The sequence below is a fragment of the Lissotriton helveticus genome, chromosome 3_1 (assembly GCF_964261635.1).
Source record: "Lissotriton helveticus chromosome 3_1, aLisHel1.1, whole genome shotgun sequence".
NCBI classification, from domain to species: Eukaryota; Metazoa; Chordata; class Amphibia; order Caudata; family Salamandridae; genus Lissotriton; species Lissotriton helveticus.
In genome coordinates this window covers 912,175,639-912,188,865 of record NC_136061.1, presented here as the reverse complement: position 1 = coordinate 912,188,865, position 13,227 = coordinate 912,175,639, and the positions used below count along the sequence as shown (strand labels likewise).

At 44.4% G+C, this 13,227-nt stretch overlaps 1 long non-coding RNA gene across 1 annotated transcript in view; it reads left to right on the top strand.

Moving 5' to 3' along the window:
• The window catches only part of LOC144823072 (uncharacterized), an 89,935-nt gene that overhangs the window by 35,213 nt on the left and 41,495 nt on the right, over positions 1-13,227 (top strand). The window contains exon 2 of the long non-coding RNA XR_013608727.1: positions 6,046-6,138. This is a non-coding gene — a long non-coding RNA (uncharacterized LOC144823072). The remainder of the gene's footprint in view (positions 1-6,045; positions 6,139-13,227) is intronic.

Here is a 13,227-nt window from a genome sequence, read left to right as displayed (position 1 = left end):
AGTTTGGGACATGCAAAAAAAATATGAATCGTATCATCAGCCGGTGTCCCACATCTGCTACACGAGTTCCCACGGGTCCCATACCATTTGGACATTTTCCCTGGGGTATATTATAAATCAAATACGGACATGTAATGCTGGGCCCTCAAACTGCCAGTTATTAAAATCTGATTGGCCAACTCAAGAGAAGCTTCCAGATCAGTACCCTCTTGTCCAAATTTCCTATCCCACCTGTCATTTTGAATAGCTAAATCATTAGACAAGCCGGAAATGAGTGTTTGATAAATGTTCCCAATCCGAGATCTATTCTCTATGATTCCCACCAAAGGTATTTTCCCAAACTGAACTTTTCCCTGTGCTACAATTTTGATCAAGTAACTCCTAATTTGTAAAAACTTTAAAAAATGTCTGGTTGGAAGCCCATATTTTTCTTGTAAATTAGAAAACGAGGTGATTTGGCCATCACAAAAAAAATTAACCAAAACATTAATTCTGAGAGCACCCCAACTAAAAGTAATCTGATCCTGAAAAATTGAAGGTAAAAGCCCATGTGCAAACAGAGGGTTGTAAGCATTTATATTCGATATACCAAGCCGATGCTGCATTTTCTTCCAAACAGTATAAGCAGCTTCGATAACTTTTAAAATTTGTTTTCTTGTAGTAACTTGGTTTGATTGTTTTAGTTAAGCATTTACCTGCATCCTCCCCAAGGAAAACCTCAAAAATAGTAGGTCTAGCGAATTCGGGTACCGCCGCATTAACCCCAACCAATGGTATCCCCATTTGCTGTAACAGTGCATCCCAGTGATATAACATTGAAGAGGGTAAACCCCAGCCACCCCTTAATCTTGGGAGTATCAGCCATTTAGCTGCCCTTCTGGCTTTGTGATAACCCCACACGAATCTAGTGCAAACCCTTTCTGCTCTAGAGATACATCGAGCCGGAAATTCTAGGGGAATAGTCCGAAATAAATACAAATTTTGGGGAATATTGACATTTTAATGACATTGCAGCGACCGTGTAATGAAAGGTGTAAATGATCTAATCTTTGCAAAGTCAGGTTAATATCTTTCATGAATGGTAGTAGATTCAATTCCGGTATCTGTTCTACAGCAGGCGTGATCTTCACCCCCAGATAAGTTGCTGCTGGGACTATAGGAATCCCTATCGGCTTTGAGAAATCTGAGTGTATGGCCTGGGTTTTGTCGACATTCAGTCTGTAGCCAGACACTGAGCCAAACTGCTTTGCCAAATCGTACATTGCTGGAAGAGCGGAACATATGTCCGTCGTGAAAACGTCGGCGTAAGCTGGTGTTTTATAAGCCACGCTGTTGACCATAGCTGCCTTAATCTGGAAATTAGTATCCAATTTACTAAGGAGAGGATCAATATATATTGAAAAAAACAACTGGGAGCAAGGACACCCTTGTCGAGTTCCTCTGCTGATAAAAAGGGAGTTCGATTCTTATCCAGATATTCTGACATGGGCCTCTGGAGAAACATACAAAGTTTGTATGGCTGTGATAAACTCCTGCGGGAACCCTTTGATTTTTAGCATCAGCCAAAGGAACCCCCAGGAGACCCTGTCAAACGCCTTTTCAGCGTCCAACAGGATCATCCCCAGGGGTGATTTGGAGGCCTGAGCCCAATCGAATAAAGCTATTGCCCGCCTGATATGGTCTGATGTATCACAACCAGGTATGAAACCATGCTGGCGGATAGATACCAAGGGAGCAATAACCTTTCCAAGCCTAAGCGCAATAATTTTGGCATAGATTTTACTGTCAACAAAGATTAGAGAAATAGAAAGATAGGAAGAAGAGTTGAGTTCTGTTTTTTTTTTTTAAACTACTATGGTAGTCTTGTGCCAAGAATCAGGGGTCCGGCCCTTCTGAGCAAGTAAGAACAGAGATTCAAGCTCTCTATATACGGTTTGTCTAAATGTTTGATAACATTTGAGGGGCAAAGAATCAGGACCAGCAGCCTTACCCGCTGCCAATGAGGTTATAGCGAGTTCCAGCTCCTCCCTAGTAATCGAAGCAGAGAGCATAACTCTCTGTTCCAGTGTAACCTGGGACGTTATATAGTCGTGAAGAAATTCCTCACCCGATGAAGATGAATCGTCCTCGCCGGGGGGTAAAGTCCCTTATAAAACTCTTGAAAAACCTCCAGAACCTTCACCGGTCGATCCTGAGTCTGTTACCGTTGATCTTTAATTTCGCATATTCTATTGGAAACACCATTATGTTGCAGTCTTTTAGCCAGCAGTCTGCCAGTATTTTCACCGAATTCATATACATCAGTTCGATATTGAATAATCTTAACAGCGAGTCCCTGCCTGAAATATTGATGTATTTTGTTTCTTACAACTGCTATCTGTCGTTGACATTCCTCTCTTTTTTCCAGATCTGCAATTACACGAATGAACTCTTCCTATATTTCTCGAAGCTGATTAACCCAGCCATTGATCCTCTCTTTAATCACCTTCTGTCGGTGAAGGGAGAAACTGAGGATGTCCCCCCTCACAGCTGCCTTAATGGCATCCCAGACAATTAACTCAGGGACTGTATCCTTGTTCCTACAAATAAACTCAATCATTCAATTTGTCATATAACTATAATATTCTTGGTTTAACCCCTTCGACGCTCATGACGAGCTGGGCTCGTCATGAGGTAGCCTCCTCGCACGCTCATGACGAGCCCAGCTCGTCATGTAAAGTGCGAATCCGCAAATCTCAGCGTACGGGGGGAAATCATGCCGCACGCATGCGGTTAATAGTAGTTTCCTATCAAATGTCCATGTTGCCACAGCTTGTATTGAACTACTAGACGGAATTTGCATTATTAGTGGATTATGATCCGATATTAATCTAGAATGAAGTTCACACCTAGTCCCTTCTATAATTGAATCAGATACCAAAAAATAATCTAATCGTACAAATTTACTGTGAGGGGCAGAAAACAAGGTGTAACCGGGCTCGGTCTGCCGCTGTCTTTGCCAGATATCTACCAAGCCGTGTTCATGACAGAGCCCCCTACAGCCTTAAATGTCGTGCCCTTCCTCCCAAGAAATGGGCTATTGCTATACAAATCAAAATTTGCGTTCAAATGGATATTAAAATCCCCATATAAGACTAAAGGGGAGGGCCACACAGCAATTTCAATGCTCAGAAAATTTAGAATGGTAGGGTCATCTAGGTTGGAGCCACACCCCCCCACCCTGAACCAACCTCTTCCCTCTCACCCCTGCTCTCACCCCTCCTCGCCACCACCATATGAGGCATAGGAACCAACGGGGTCCCTGGTGATGCTGAGCTGGAAAACCCACCCCTCGCACTGCTAGACTCTAAGGCCCCCATTAGGACCCACCATCCTTACGGTACAAGGGACAGCCCGCCATAAGGGCGGGGGTCCCATGGGGGCAATTAGGATGCGCCCGACACAGTGGCGGGCACATCCCGTATTTTTAACATTGCGGCACCGGTGCTGAAACCACCGCCTGCCGCAATGCTATAAATGCATCGTATGCATTTCAAAGCGCAACGTGACAGGCACCGCGTGGTGCCAGCCACGTTGTTCTTTGAAATGCACGGGGGTACCATAGGTACCCCCCCATGTGCACCCCCACCCCCCCAGAGTCCATGGGGGCCCGCAACGGGCCCCCAAAGCAGACTCCGCATGCCTTTCTGTGGCGCATTGAAACATGCACAATCTAATATGGCTGGCGTGTCTTTCAAACACCGCCACCATATTGAATCCTTTCCCGCCCGGTCGTCATGTCGACCGGGCGGATAAGCGGCGGACAGTCTTGCCGTCCGCCGTGCCCCCCCCAGCCATTCTAATATGGTGGGGGGTCTTTTCTCTAAGGGGATGGCGGGCAGATTGCCCCCGCCGGTCCGGCGGTGACTACCGTCGGCCCGGCGGGAGCAATCCGCCCGTCATCCTAATGGGACCCTAAATGTAATCAGAATATGTTGAAGAACAATTAAGAACATCTCACAAGAGCACTGAGCTGAGAGAGAAAAAATCTGACAAGAAAAGAAGATACCAGGAGCCTCCTCTGAAAAAAGGGCATTTCAGTGATAATGAAAGAACATAAGTCCTAAAAGTCCAGTGTTCAGAACAGGTATGTAATCCCTAACCAGTTCTTCGAAACTAGTGAAATCACAGACTTTACCCTGTCTTCATAGAGATTAAGAACTCTTTAGCCTGGACCCCTGACTGAAAAAAATGTGGGTTTGCCCCTGGAAAATCACTTTTAGCTTAGCCGGATTAAGCAGAAAAATCTGGGCTCCCTTTGCCTGAAGTTCAGGAATTAATTGACGAAGAAGCAATCGCTTTTCAACTGTCTTTTGACCAAAGTCAGGGCGCACGAAAAAGTTGCATCCTTTCCCAACCCTTTTCCGTTCTGGCCTGGCAAGATCGTCGCCATGGAAAGGTAATTTTCCGCCTACATCATAATATGGATGGCGGTGTGTCCCTTTTCCGCCCGGTCGAAAATTCGACCGGCAGAAAAGCGGCGGACGGTCTTTCCGTCCGCTGCGGTGCCCCACTCCATACTAATATGGCGGGGGAGAACCAGGGACATATGGCGGGCGGACCGCTATCGTAATGGCTAAGTGTTCTGAGATAAGGATGGTAGATGAGGCTACGATGGTGAGTATAGTACAATTTTCGATGCTATTTTTTTGCAGTGAACGGAATTCCAGAAGAATTTGCTTCGGACAGTGGTCCACAGTTTGTAAGTGGCACATTAATGTCTTTTATATAGAATTTCAATGTATGCTGGATGAAACAGAAGTGAGAAGATGACTCTTCACACAAAGACGGCTGCAAATAGAATTAGCCATTTTAAAATCAAAGCCTACACTAGTAAATTTTGGAATAGATTCAATCAGCTTCATATATATGTTTGTTCTTAACATGCTAATACTATTATAGTTTAAAAAATGTTTGTCAATATCATGTCCGGCCTTTGCAGAATCTCAATTGTGATCAAATGGCCTGTATTTATCTTTGGAAAAGGTGAATACTGAGTTACGCATTCAGTACAGGTTGTTTTATTTCTCTGTAGTACCTGCATCATTTTGTATTTCATTATAAGTTCACAACTCCAGGCATGCGAGTAAAAGAATTGTTCTGGCGTGGACGAGCTCCTCACACATGGGCATGCCTTTGGTCATCATTTAACTGCTGGATGTGTGTCAAGTACTGCTAAGAGCAATTCCAGTGCGTGAATGTAATTGAATACACTAGAGGGTGATACTTAATGCTACTAAAACTGTTTTTCAATTTTTTATTTTTAGATGCAGTTTTATTTAGCGTAAACTTGACCCAAAGCACCAAATCGTGGAATGTTGAGCCAATGCCGATACTGAAACCTAGTTTTCCAGTTTCAAGTCAGCAGCTCAAGCCATAATGCCACATCCTCTAGCCGTTTAGGTAAAAATATTTACAATTAAATGTCACTTGAGATGTCACATATAAGGTATGGAAATGTTAGATGCATGTACAATTAAAGAGGTTTTTTTAAATACATAACTGTACTAACATGGTGTAATTAACCTATAAAGAATTCTAGAAATGGTTTTGACAAACTGTGCATATTATTGTAACATTGAAAATGTAGGCCTCAGTTTTAAAATGGTTTGTCCTGTCTGCAGCCACCTTCCCCTGTGTGGAGTCATCTCTCTGTCTTTTTCACACCATTTATCCAGCACAACAATGTTCGGAAACATATCATTCTCTCATATATAACATGATGTTTTGTTCTCTAGCTTAGTTGTCATGCTAGGCTGGCATAGTGAAGGTTTTACCATGGTACCATGGTCTCACCTATTGGGGCCACAATGTGATTCCTATGAGAACTTAACCTTGATTTGTAATGATATTGTTGTGTCTCAGGAGCACCAGGGATGAGAACCGTATTATGTGGATCTGTGGGAGCAGTGTTGAATAATGAGACATACAAACTGTATTGTTAATTCTTTCATTTGATGGGTTTCATGTGTGATATCCTAATTTAGTTGTATTCATGTATTGCAGGGCACAAGTCCTAAAAAAAGAAAGAAGTGAGGGAAATCACCAAGTTCAGCAGAATGGGAGTTACACCACAGAGCGTGACATCACAGGAAAAAGGTATCACCGGACGTGACATCACAGGAAGTGACATGCATGTTCAGTTGGTCTATCATGAGTACACTTGAATATACTAAGAGATTTAACAAGTATTTCTCCGATCAGTACTTAAGCCTGTGGCATACTAAACTTTGCACCAAGAACAAAGAAGTTAATAAATTGCAATAAGGTTGCTAGAAACTGCAGTTGTGACTATCAAAACTATAAAATGTAATAATCTACTCAAGATAACACCATTATATACACCGACGATTATAAACACTCCGACCATTATACGAAAAAAATGCAAGTTGCACACTGTATTTGATATTCTGAGCATGGCGAACAATATTCTAAATATATATTATTACAGGCATCATGGGTCATGCTTTATTGCCACAGGACGTTTAATGATAAGTAAGCATGGGCGGATCTAGCGGATCTCGCGTATGCGAATTTGCGTATTTACGGATTCGCAATCCGCGAGAATACGCGAACTCTCGCGGACTTGCGGATTTTCCAGTTTTTTGTGTTGGCGAGCGTTCGCGCGGATTTTGGGACAATTTCGCAATTGCGAACTTACTTTTCGGCTCGCAACGGCCGCGACTATGTTGTTTCTACGTCTGGTTTATCATCACAGGTTCACAGCACCCTCTGTTTCACCACTGCCACCCTCTGGGACACCCATACCACCCTCTGGTACATCCTCACTGCCACCCATTAGGTTTGTTTATCACTGTAGTTTATGGGGGTTGAAAAAAGCAAGCACACCTCCCCTACTTCAACTGCCATGAATTAATTTGGGGTTGATTAATGTGTCAGTTATTTTGAAAGTTCCAGTCTGGCTGGCACCTGCTTCCTTCCTTATCTGTAATTTGCTTTCTGTTGCAGTGCAATTTTTTTTCACAGGACCTTTATGGTCTACTTGTAGCTATTCTATAAGCCTGCTGTTTGGGTCATAGCAGGGTCATAGAATAGTTGCAAACTCTGGAGGGGCCCCTCAGGAAGCACTACAGTGAATGTTACTAATGTTAAGTTTGAACTTTTGCACCTGCTCATTGCTTTCAGTTTAGCAAAAATAGTTTTTTCTGCAATTTCGCGCGTTTTTTGGTGCGCGAATCCGTGCGAGATCGATTTCGGAAGCCGCGAATGCTTGCGAATACACTAAGTTTTTCTTTGCGACATGTATGTTCGCGTGATTTTGTGCGTGTTCGCGAGGCGCTTGTAGCTATACGTTTGCCAAGTTACCCTAGCGGTCGTACACGGGCGCGGCCATCTTGTTTGCGTGACGTAATTCCGTTTCCGGCCGCTATGTGTAATCTCGCAAACTGTGCTGCTCGCTAGTACAATTTCGCGCGTGCTCGCGAGGAAAATCTCACGCGAACTTACCCACGCGGTCGTGAACGGGCGCGGCCATCTTGTTTCTCATTCATTGCTATGGTTCTGGGCATGCTTTCTGTATCCTCTCTGAATCTCTGCCATCCTTTGCTTGTTTGAAGTTTATTTGATCTATTTTACTTATTAATCTATCCCTCTATTTTTCTAGCTCTATATTTTTTTGTTTTCTGCTGCTTTTAGTTACTTTTAAACTACTTTTTTAAACTCTTTTCTTTTCTTCTTCACTATTCTATTTCTTCTTTATCATTTAACTTTATTTCTGCCCAGACCATGGTAAAGGGAGCCGGGAAGCACCCTGAGAATGGGAAGGGTCCCGCACCCCGTGCCCGGCTCCCGTGCGGGCGTTTGAGGGGGGAGCAAGTGGTGCCACGGGAGATCTTTAGCGCGGAGGAGGTGGCCGCACTCATCTTCCATGTCCAGCGCCGCCTCCCCAAGACGATCCTGGGAGGCGGCAAGATCGCAACCGGCTATGGCATCCGGGAGCGCCGGAAGCGGTGGGAGAAGGTGTGCCGGGCCATGTTTCAGCTCTCTGGGGTCCGGCGCACATATAACCAGGCCACCCACCGCTGGACAGATGTCATGGACCGGGAGCGGGACTTGCTGGACGCGCTCGACGTAGAGGTCCCCGGGCTTGGTGAGTAGTAGTAGCTATTCATTTACTACTCTGTTTTATCCGGCTCTGTTATTTGCAAATCTTTGTTCTTTACCAAGAGCAATAATGCTGCCGATTACATTGAGGTAAATTATATTTCAAAATCTTCTATGCATTTCAGGTGCACTGCTCTCCTTCTCAGTAGCCTTGCTTGCTACTATGCTTATTTGTTTTGTATTTTGTGTTCATTTCATTGGCCTGAGAAATTATGTATGAGTGTAGTGTAAAGATAAGAACTGCGTAATGCTAGACACTAAGGGTCATATTTTCAATTACCGGCGCATCCCTGCAAAGTAGCAGGGATGCGGCAGTAATTGTGTGCCATGCCACCACCACCCATTGGCCCAAAACGTCACAGAAGCCTTACGCATCTGTGCCGTAAAGGCGGCGCATTGCTGGAGTTGCGTGCCAACGATGGCGCAGCTCCAGCAATGCTCTGGGGTACCCTATCTCCCCAATGCTGCATCAAGCCGTACGTCGGCTTCAAGCGCGCAGGGTTTGAGTTATGCATCATTGTCCTAAAAGTGACTGATTGACATATTGTAGATTTCCCTCAGCCACTTTTAGGATTCGTTCCTGCGCAGGTACGCCCTCCCTTGCGCCGGAACGCCCCCTGATGGCGCAGGGCTTTACAACGTGATGCATCGCCCATATGCCCATATGTTTTTTTTTTTTATATATATGCCGCACCAACACCATGGCGAGTCTTTTGTTCTGCCGCTGCGTCACAAAAGGCACGCAACAATGGAGGAAAATGAGCCGCAAGGGACTTCTAAATCAGCGCCAACAGACTGAAGTCCAGTCCTTCCTTTAGACACATGGCTATAAGAAGAAATAGTGGTGGTGGTGGGTGGATTGATAGTTTGAGTATTCACTGATCTGCAAGCAGGATGGACTTTGTCTGTCACTTCGCGTGCTGCGGACTGCTGCCTGCCAGGCCTAGGCAAACCTCTTTAGTAGTCTGTTTATTGAGTTACATAGGAACTTTGGAAGTCAACGGTCCGCAAATCAGGCAATACGAATAACGTAGTATACCACATGAGATAGATCCCGTGGAATAGTTGTCTATCTATTTGCTATTTCTCCGAAATATTTTGTTATTGTTCTTTTGAAATGGTTGATTTGGTTGACAAATCTCATCCATGTTTTCTGGTCTTTCTTTCTTTCATGTTGTACATCAGCTCCCCCCAAGGGCAAGAGGACACAGGAGGAGGAGGGTGCTGTTCAGGAGGATGCAGGCCAGGATCGGGCAGGCGAGGGCTCCTTTGCTGGCCCCAGTAAGTTTTAATTTTAATAAAGAGTACCTATTTTTTCCTAGCGTTCCTCATTCGATTTTTCTAAATCGTCTTTGATCTTCTTGTAGACTGGATATAAATTCTTATCCTGCCTCGAATATGACTCCCTGTGGTATTACTAGATTATTCTTATTAGTCTGTCTGTGTACCTAACTAAGATTGGACATTTGGCAATTCCATTGGACTCCCATTCTATTCAGCAATAGCTCTATGCACTGTCTCCTTACTGACTAGATAGTGTGGCAGAGTCATTTAGCTCCCGAAGTCACCGATGATTGATCCCCAATGATCTCTAGATTATCGTACGCAGGACAAGAGTACGGAGTCACAGTCAAGAAGTGTCAGAGGCACTCATGCTTGCAAAAATTCCAAAACCTTTACCTCATCCACTCTAGTCTTGAGGACCAAAAACCACAGAGTCTATTTAAGTGTAAAAGCTTTATTAAAAGTAAACACATTTATTAAAATCTACTTTGTCATAAAACTATTTAACTGAAAACGGAAAAGTGCTTAGTGTTGACGATTAATTGGACACATTTCTTGTGGTCGAGCCGAGCTCTCACCTGGTTTGAACTTGATCCTGGTCGTGTTCTTAGAAGTCAAGCTTCTGTCTGTTAGAAGAAAAAGTGGTGCGTGTTAAAAATAAAAAGCAAGCATTCATCAGTTGTGCATAAAAGTGCAGCAAGACAACAGCCTTCCCTTGAAAAAGTGACATTTTTACTTTAGAGTAGACAGTCACAAATTATTACATTGTAGTCTGTTTTTTTAACATTTCTTTATTACTCCTAGACCAAATATTATATAGTAGTGAGTGGTGTATTATAACATTCTTAAATGTACTTTGTAGGTGGAACATCTGGTGACGGGGCCAGCGCGGAGGTGGCGGTGTTGGGCGAGGACTCGGAGGACTCTGGGGAGGAGGCGGTGCAAGAGCCGGCGGACGGTCCTGTGGGGGTTCGCACGGTGGTGGCGGGAACAGGTAAGCTATATATTCCTTACTTATTGAGATTGAAGACTGCATAGTGTGCTTTCTGCACGGGTGTATTACAAATCAACCAGGTAGTAGCCTCCTCGAAATGTACTTCGACTTAGCTGTGAAGTTTTTGGTGAGAAGAATCCCAATAAGTTCTTAGATGAACGTGATGGATGGCATGAACGAAAAGCGAAAGAAGGGTGTAAGTAAGTGGGACGCGAAATTGTATGATGGCTGGCAAAGAAGAACGATATGTGTTTGCTTGGCCCCCGAGGTGGCTGGGAAGGAAAGAATATGGTATGGTGCATGGCTGGGTCAATGATGAAGCAAGGATGGGTGGAAGGACAGCAGCCTGGGTGGGTGAAACAGAAACTGTATGTGTGCGTATACTTTGAATGAATGGATGCCTGGAGCATGGTATTCTCTGACTCTTAGATAGCACATGTGTATCTAGAGAGAGTAGATGGTCGCTGGATGAACTAAGTCTTACCTTGAAGAGCATGTACCACCGCACCCGCACGTCCGTTCCAGTGCAGGGAAGGCAAGGAAAAGAAATTGTAAATGTGTCCAATACTACCATGAATAGTAGCAGTACTTTGTATTGCAACTGCAAGCACAGCATATATCTGGTTATTACGGTGGACACTCCGTACCTCTCTTAATAACTTTAGTTTAGTTGTAGTACGTCATTCATGTGTGGGTGTATCACTGTTCACTCAATATTAAGCAAAGCACCTAAAGTCATCCCATATGTCATCAAATACGTCCCATGTGAAGTGATAGATAATCAAATTAGTTAGCTTCTTCATTTTCCTTTTCTAGTACTCATTTGCACTGTAGGGTGAAAGGTAAATTAATTAAGCAGTAGCCCTTGTAACAGAGTATTCTCAGTGCCACCCGTAATAGAAAAGTAATAGCTTCACCACCTGCATGTACTGGACCGGTACAGTAACGCAAGTCTGTCTCACTCATCATGGTGTGCAACTGTTTTTCTCGGGTGCAAGTTCACTGTGCTGCCATTCTGCCGGCTTGCATAAGATAACGTACCAATTTTCCTAAACAAGAGAGAAGAAGAAGAATAAGACTGGTGTACTGTCATAGTCGACTGTAATGGAAGTCCATAGTGGTCGTAGAATTTGTTCATTAAACTACCACTAATGTTAGAGCAAGGATGCAGAAGTGGGAGGTTACATAGATACTGTCCTCAATAGTTATGTACTGTGCTTTCAATTTGCTACTTGTACTGTGACCCAACTCTCGGCTCAATCACTTTGTGTTATTAATGCTAAGGAGCATTGGTTACAGACTATGTCTTTCTTTCTTCATATAGTTGCTCCTTCCAAATCAACATCACGGAGGGAGCAGGCTCGAATGGCCCGGCAACGGAGGCTGGATGCCACTGTCGCCGAATATCGGCGGCTGGTGGCCCTGGAGGAGGAGGAGGACACGCAGTCGACCGGTGCAACAACAACATCCTCGACTGGGACCGCTGCATCCTCCTCCGTGACCCCACGGGACGCCAGCATGCGCAGTGCTCCAGCGGGACCGAGCCGGGCTAACAAAGCCAACCGCCACCGCCAAGCAACAGAAAGACCAGCTGCCCCCCACAGGAGCTGCAAGGCACGCCAACGCCGCCTAGGAGTCCGAATGTCCTACCTGGAGCAGGAGGTCCAGAACTATAAGAACTTGGTGGAGGGCCTCCGCTTCGAGCTTGCCACCCTCCGCAAGGAGTATGATGCCCATGCCGCAAAATGCACCAGCACCCTCCAGTAGTGGAGTGTCCCTTGCCCTTTTTTTATAGACTTTTGGGGGGTGGGATTTGGGAGTTGGGATCGTTTTGGGACTTTTCAAAGACAATCGTTGGGGTTAGGGTGGGTCTTGAGGGAGATTATTTTGTTAGGGCTACATAAATATACATTTTTAAACTTTATCTGACCCTACCTGTTTTTTACTGCTTTTCAGTCTGGTGGGTGGGGGACGGGGGTGTAACAGTAAGTTTGTTTTCCTGAACAGTCGTAGGACTTTAGTAGTACTACCGTCAATCTCTCATCTAGTCCTAAATAATACTCCATTATACTACCTCCCACCAAACGCTTATCTTACCTGTAATTTGTGTTAGAAATTAGGGCTAGGCCCAGGGCTGGCTCCACGTGAAATGGGGATTAACGTTGGCAATCCTGGGCGGGTGAAATTTCCTCATTGCGGTGGTACTAGTGGTGTGACACAGTGGCAGTTGCATGCCTATGGAAAAAAAGAAAACGAAACCTGGTTTGTCCTTACTGTAGCATTACAACGGTTACGGTACGATCGAGAATATAGCAGGTGACAGTACACTAGAACAGTGCCATAATGTAGCCTAACAAATGGTAAAGTATTTGCTTGCAAGTATAACTAGTACTTGCGTTGAATTTATTTGACATTGGCTCCTACTACTAGAAGATATATAGTACTGAAGCTGAGTAAGTCTAGAAGATATCCTCGTATTCCTTCACCAGCCTGTTGCTATGACCTTATCCTCCCCAGCAAGTGTGTGGAATTATTGATGTCATTTTAGTCAGACATCAAGCAAAACAACACAGCCCGGGGGAAGAGGGTTAGGGTTTGGAAAATGGATGGGAATGGGGGTTTCTTTTTGGGTAGGTTTTGTTGAGAGAAGAAAAAAAAAGCACAGCATGGACAAACAATAATTGAAGTTAAAGAGAATCTTTGGGTACAAACTAAAGCTAAGCACATGCAGTCACACTCATAGAATAAAACAATGGATACTGTATCTGTATTGCGTATGTTGTTGG